At 43.6% G+C, this 7,511-nt stretch overlaps 1 pseudogene; it reads right to left on the reverse strand.

Moving 5' to 3' along the window:
* Nucleotides 1-1,160: 1,160 nt before the first annotated feature.
* On the reverse strand, nt 1,161-3,029 carry LOC149157360 (25S ribosomal RNA; annotated as a pseudogene).
* Between the last annotated feature and the right edge of the window lie 4,482 nt (nt 3,030-7,511).

Consider the following 7,511-nt stretch of genomic DNA (forward strand, 5'->3'; position numbering starts at 1 on the left):
AAAATTCTAGCCTCTGGATCTCTGGGATGAGGGATCCATATATAGATGTCTGTAAGAGAGGTGAGTCAGCTTGAGATTTGATTAGTGTCTTCCCTCTGATAGTTCTTGATTCCACTTGGAGATTGATGATCTCTTACTCATCCCTGGTCGAATTCAGAGAGGAAGGTGTCACATGAGAAGTTTCTGGAAGATTCCATGCTTCTCCACCTTGTGGATTGACCCTGCCATTTGTCCCTTCTCGCCCATCGCACCCCATAGAAGGGATTTTTGACATGCAATGCACCTACTGTGTGTATTTAGGTGGGATGCAATGCACTTTGCCTATGGAGCAGGTGAAATGGTCCAGTTTTGACCAGTTTTGAGTGGTTTTTCATGGAGAACTTCTAGGAGAAGATGTAATCAGTTGACCTTGTTCTTTTAGGGGTTGGAACAACACCTTTAGGGACTTAGGATCCCTTGGTTTATGGACATTTATGCTTGGGGTTGTAGTTCTGAAAAATGCCTATAACACCCATAGAATAAGTAAAATAATGTTAAAAGTAGTTCTATTTCACTTGCGTCGAAAATGGCTCCCACTTATTCTACACCTCTCAAGTCATTTCACAAAGTCGGACTAGAGTCAAGCTCAATAGGGTCTTCTTTCCCTGCTGATTCTGCCAAGCCCGTTCCCTTAGCTGTGGTTTCACTAGATAGTAGATAGGGATAGTGGGAATCTCGTTAATCCATTCATGCATGTCACTAATTAGATGACAAGGCATTTGGCTACCTTAAGAGAGTCATAGTTACTCTCGCTGTTTACTTGCGTTTGGTTGAATATCTTCACTTTGACATTCAGAGAACTGGGTAGAAATCACATTGCGTCAGCATCTGCAAGCACCATCACAATGCTTTGTTTTAATTAAATAGTTGGATTCCCCTTGTCTGTACCAATTCTGAGTCGACTTTTCGACACCTAGGGAAAAGCCCCCGACAGGGGGCATTCTATGCCCGTAGCCCAATTGGCACACAACTGCCCGCCCTCACTGCAAGAGCAGCTCAGGTAGACTGCCAATAGCCCTCGAGTTGAGGGCGTAGACCCCTAGGCCCAACCCTCAGAGCCAATCATTTTCCTAAAGTTACGGATCTGTTTTGCCGACTTCCCTTACCCACATTGTTCTATTGACCAAAGGTTGTTCACCTTGGAGATCTGATGCGGTTATAAGTACAACTAGGCATGAACGGTACTCGGTCATCCAGATTTTCAAGGTCCGCCGAGGGCACACTGGACATCACAAGATGTGCGGTGCTCTTCCAAATACTGGACCCTATCTCCAGGTGAACCGATTCCAGGGTGGGCAAGCTATTAAAAAGAAAAGATGAATCTTCCAAGGGCCCTCAATGACGTATCCATATTTACTAACGTTGTTTCCAGCCTCCATGTCCCAGTTCAGGAATATTAACCTGATTCCCTTTCGATGCTCATGTAGAGTGAACGCTTGATACAAGGCTTCCCCATCTCTTAGGATTGACTAACCCATGTCCAAGTGTTGTTCACATGGAACCTTTCCCCACTTCAATCTTCAAAGTTCTCATTTGAATATTTGCTACTACCACCAAGATCTGCACCGGGGACTGATCCACCCAAGGTCACACCCGAGGTTTCTCAACAAACCCCCACGTCCTCCTACTCATCGGAGCTAGGAAACTACTCTGACAATTGAGTATAGGTTTTGCGCTTAAGCGCCATCCATTTTCGAGGCTAGTTGATTCGGCAAGTGAGTTGTTACACACTCCTTAGCGGATTTCGACTTCCATGACCACCATCATGCTATCTTAATCAACCAACACCCTTTGTGGGATCTAGTTTAGTGCACAATTCAGCACCATAACTTAACTTTTGGTTCATCTCGCATCGCCAGTTTTGCTTACCAAAAATGGCCCACTTCAAGCTCTTGATTCCATGGAGCGGCTCAATGCAGTAGCTGCACCCTCTTACCTATTTAAAGTTTGAGAATAGGTTGAGGGCATTACACCCCCTATGCCTCTAATCATTTGCTTTACTTGATAAAACTCGTGCCTGAGCTCCAGCTATCCTGAGGGAAACTTCGAAGGAAACCAGCTACTAAGTGGTTCGATTAGTCTTTCACCCCTATACCTAAGTCAGACGAACAATTTTCACGTCAGTATCACTACGAGCCTCCACCAGAATTTCCTCTGGATTCACCTTGCTTAGGCATAGTTCACCATCTTTTGGGTCCCAACAGGTGTGCTCGCACTCGAACCCTTCGCATAAGCTCAAGGTTGGTCGATGATGCTCCCCCCAGAGAGGGGATCTCACTCGTTAGCTTCCTTACGTGTCGAAGGTTTTCAAACCCACCGACTCGCACACATGTTAGACTCCTTGGTCCATGTTTCAAGATGGGTCGAATGGAAAGCCCGCCAACCAACACCAAGAGCGTGTAGGTGCACACAGCCTGCCACAAGGGTGCATTCTTCATTCCTTGACCACCGTAATGGAAAACTGGCTGGCAGGTAGTAATCCACCCTCACTTGTGACGATGCAGTAGCCTATGTTGGTTTGTACCTCAAGTCGATCGGTGGGCCAGCCTAAGCCATTCCACATCCGACCGAGATGCATTGATAACCTCCATCTCCTTCCCTCCCAACAATTTCAAGTGCTCTTTAACTCTCTTTTCAATTTCCTTTTCATCTTTCCCTTACGGTACTTGTTCGCTATCAATCTCTCGACTGTATTTAGCCTTGGATGGAATTTACCACCCAATTAGGGTTGCATTCCCAAACAACCCGACTCACCAACAACACCTAGTGATGCGGTAGGGTCCCGGCCTGATAGGGCTATCACCCTCTCAGGAGCCCCTTCCAAGGGACATGGCCTAGGTCTGCCGCTGAGGATGCTTCTATAGACTACAATTCAGGGGATGTTGAAGCCTGATTTTCATGCTGGGCTCTTCTCGGTTCGCTTGCCGCTACTAGAGGAATCCTTGTAGGTTTCTTTTCTGCTGCTTAATTATATGCTTAAACTCAACGGGTGTTCTCGCTTGAGCTAAGGTCGCAAAGTTGGAGCTAAATCCACCCTACCCAATGGGAGGACAAGAGAGAGCAAAGCAATTTTGAGCGATCCATGTGAAGTAGGAAAGTGTTCTCTTTGTGGACAGAGGCAACCCCTCTAGCTCTAGAGTGGGTCTTGCCACAGTAAAACAAAACAACAAACGATTTCCTTAAATAGTCGTTATTGGAGGCCTACCTCAAAACCAGTGTTTGGTGAAGCTTTCGTTTCACCGCACCAGCTTTTGTTTCCTTCTCCTTAATGAGCAATTGACCTGAAACACCACAAGAAAACAACAGAGCACGTGACTGAGAAAAACAATGATCTATTTAATTATAAAGTCAAGGAATCATAAGCTATCAAGTAAATTTCACACAAGATATAGGAAATCATTATTGATTGTATTAAAATAAATCAAGAGCAAAGCTTACAACCAAGCCTTAACGTTGCAATCCTTCTCAGACGGTCTGACCAATATGTTCCTTCAAGCATTCACTCTCAAGAATGGGTCTCCCAAATGGATAATATCTCTCTCTCACTCAAAAACTATAATGCAAGGCTAAGGCACTCCACAACCTTTTACCAAACTATCAGCAATTCCACGCTTGTCAAACTCACACCAAAGTTGTTTAATCTACCTCAATCCAAAACCAAGAACTAGCTGTTACACAATAATTTGTCACTGTCTTCCTACCAGTCTTCCTACTGTGTCATGAGTCCAAATCATCCATGCTCATGCTCTCTAATGTTGCCAAATGACCCACTTTGCCAAAGTTTTGCTATCATCGCAACTGTTGTAAAAATAAACGCACTGATGAGCGCTCCAAAACAGACTGATTGCACTGCCAGCGCGGAAGTACACGTGATTCCCGCACTGGTCGAATTTCATGAGACAGCGCGTCTGTTACTTATATCTGATCACGCTGATATGACCTTATTTGTTATTCAGCAGCGATGTCAGCGCTCCAGTGCAGTTAAGAACCTGCGATGATCCAGTCTGGGCGAGTTTGTTCTAACAGTCCGCCTTCCAGATGACTCCAGACCTGGTTGTTGGCCTTGTAAATGTCGCCCTCCCTTCTCTGGCATGTCTGTTTCATCATTTGAGCCACCTTCCTTGGAGATAAGCTCATCCTCCCACCATTCATGGAGACTCCTTCTCCTATTTAAGCCTTCACCATTGCCATGAGCTGCTAGTTTGGAATTGATAGTGTTTGAAGTGTTGCTGATTGTGTGTGAGCTTGATAGGTAGCTGGTGTGACAAGTGCGGGATTGTGAGAGAGCTTAAGGAAGGTTGTGAAGTGTTTCTTTCTTGTGTAAACTTGTGTGAGAGAAAGAGTTGTCTTGGGAGATCTACCTTCAAAGGTGAATGCTTGAGGTACTTGCTGGCTGGACCCTCTTGAGAAGGATTTGACGTCAGAACTATGGTTGTATTCTTCTTTGTTTATCAATAATAGACGACTATCATTATGGTTCCACTCTTAATGTCTTTATGATGGTGTTTGAGTTATATCCTTTCTGACTGATATATAGTTGCATCTATTGGATTTTATGCTTGTGTTTGTATCATTCTTTGGATGTGCAGGTGTCTGTGCACGAGGATCGTGAGGATTGTGACCAGTCGGAGCAAAAGAACAGGAGCATCAACTCTTCTACAAGTATTAGCGTTGGAATCCAGGTAGGCCTTCTTCATTGGTCTTTTATTTGTAATTAGGAACCTGCGTGTTAGCATTGTTTGATTGTTTCTAGACCCTATTTGGACTAGTAGGGATCGCCTCTGACCGCAGAGGGGATTTACCTCAACAACAATTTGGCGACTCCGATGGGGAATTTACCTTCTTGTTTGATTTGTAAACTTTAGACAGAGCCTGAAGCATGGCCAGATAGCCTTCGAAACGCTATTGCTTTGCATTAGCGAAGTAGATCAACGCCACTTCAGTCAATCTCTGGTTTGGTTTATGAACTGAACAGCTTGGAGCTGGCTTTTGTCCCTTTTTGTTCATTTTTTCTTTGAGTTTGATTTTTGCTCTCTTTTCGAAGTTTGGGGATTAGTTCTCTGTTTTGGGTTTCCTGGTTCGGTCTGGGAGGTGCCTTGATTGTTTAAAGACTGATTCTTTTGGTTTGGGAGTTTTTGGCTTGATTGTGGCCGTTTTTTAGCTTCATCATGGTTTATATTAAAATAGTCACGCTGTCATCGCGCAGCCCTTTCTGTGACTTCTTGATCATTGCGTTAATACACCAAATAGTTGCGACGGTTCTGAAAATAGGACCATCGTGGGTAAGGCGTGTACTTCTGTGCTGACATCGCATTGTTTCTATGCGTAGTTTCTGATCAGCGCATTGTTGTTGTGTATCACCTGCATTAATTCTTGTAGAATTGAATTTCTTCAATTCTGCCTCCTGAGCCTGTTGGTCTTGCTATCCCCTGTTGTTTTCACTTGGTTTATGACTTGATTTTCATTGTCTGAATATTGAAGCACTTTCTTGTGAGTCTTGTTGAGTGAATCTTGCTTTTTGTCTTGTGACCTAGTTTTATCATTCCAATTTTTTTGTATCAGCTTTGCTTGGTTACTCGTTTGCAAAGGTTCGCTTGCTGCTTGCTCGTGGTTTGGTGAAACCTTACTCTTTGCTTGCTTTTACTTGGTTGTTTAAGTGATTGCTGTTGAACCAGTCTTCACATTGTTTCGATTACTTCTCACTACTCGGACACGGATCACAGTTGTTTTGGGTCAACCGGTTCTTTTCACATTTGTTTGTTATTATTTCTCAAAAGTTTGTTTAATGCACTTTGCCATCTTAAAAAGAAAAATATATTTTTCTTTGTATTAGTTAATGAGAACTAGAAGCTTTTTGTTTTCATTAATGATTAGTGATATCAAAGAAAAGTTTGTGAATTTCCATTAGCTGCATTAGGGAAGCTATTTGTTGTTTTGTGATCATTTCGTTTGTGTGAAACCCTCTAACCCTCTTGTAATTAGCATTCATCGAACGGAATGACATATTTTGGCATATAGTTTGCATTTAGGCATTTTTTGAGAGATTTCATACGGTAGGGCCTGAAAACCGAAACCTAATTCAAGATCAACCTTAAAATGAACTGAATCAACTTAAAAACACATTGGAACATAACGCTCACTGTTTAGAGGTATAGGCTAGAGACGTGCTCCGGCGTCATTAAACCTAGTCACTTTTGTTTCACTTAAGGTTGGGTGATTCCTCCTTCCGTGACGCAACAGTGGTCTAGCACGGATTTGAGCTCCCACGTACCATCGAGTATATGGGGAGACCCCACTAGGTTATCATCCTTTATTCATAGGAAGCCGTGTCTGCCGCCTTACAAGCCGTAACGCACTGAACACAACATTCGGGAAGATTGATTGTCGTACGGAAAGTCCTTGGTTTTCATATAACCGCCAAGGTGTATATGCCGTTTTATGGATTGTGTGGTAAACCTTTTTCCTAGCTCTCCAGAGTAGTCACTTTTGATCCTTTTCTAGACTCCCTAAAAGAAAAGGCTCATCTGAGCACTTGTCACTTCAGGCTCATTAAACATTCGAAGGCGACTAGAGTCATATTTTTGTCCTTTTCTCGACTCTTAAAAAATGAAAAGGTCAAGTTGTGTCCTTGCGTCTTAAAATTTATTCGACCACGTTCACATTTACCCTGTTAGATCTTGTTTGCATTAGTTTGAGTAGGGTTCTTTCTCGTTTGTGATGGCAACTTTTCTGGAGTTTACCAACCCAGGCATCCCCTCTGATGGGAATCCTGGTCATTTCCCTCCTTTAGGAAATGTTTGTGCTCCTTACATGGCAACATTGTCCCTTCCTGGGTTAACTGTTGGGTTACCTATTTGGTTGTTCTCAACCTCTCTGGTCCCTACCGTCTCAATTGCTGGTCAATCAGTTCCTCCACCCAAACAACATCATGTTGATTCTAAGGTGGACCTCTCCCCTTCTTCGCCTGTTTCTACATCCTCATCTTCTACTTCATCTGGTGAAAGCCTGGATTCAAGTAACCAGGTGGCTAAGAAGAAGAATAAGAAGACGAAGAAGAAGAAGTCTCATCAGCGAGAGACTAAAAGTGTAGTGACTGCTCCAAATCCAACTCAAGTCGAGCCACCTTCTGCTCCTTGGCGGAAGGTCAAATTTCCTTGTAGATTGTGCAAGGATGACCACCTTCTTCGTGATTGTCCTGGAATTCCCAGGATCCTTGAAGTATGGTCTCACGATCCAGATCGTCCCTCATCATCTCTGAAGTTCATGGCGATGCCACCCTATCAAGTGACAACATTCAGAAGAAAGGGAAGATTTGAATCCCCTATAGACTATGTGAGGGCAATCATCCCCTTCACCCTTTCCGCTCATGGATAAAGCTTCCACTATTTTGGAAAGTCTTACAGCTTCTTCACCCCAACTTCCTATTGGTTATCAGAGGCTCTCTTCAAAACCTCTCCTGTTGACAAAGAGAT

Source organism: Pinus tabuliformis, chromosome 5_2, assembly GCF_031772625.1.
Source record: "Pinus tabuliformis cultivar Carrire ecotype Pingquan chromosome 5_2, CPIR1, whole genome shotgun sequence".
Lineage (NCBI taxonomy): Eukaryota > Viridiplantae > Streptophyta > Pinopsida > Pinales > Pinaceae > Pinus > Pinus tabuliformis.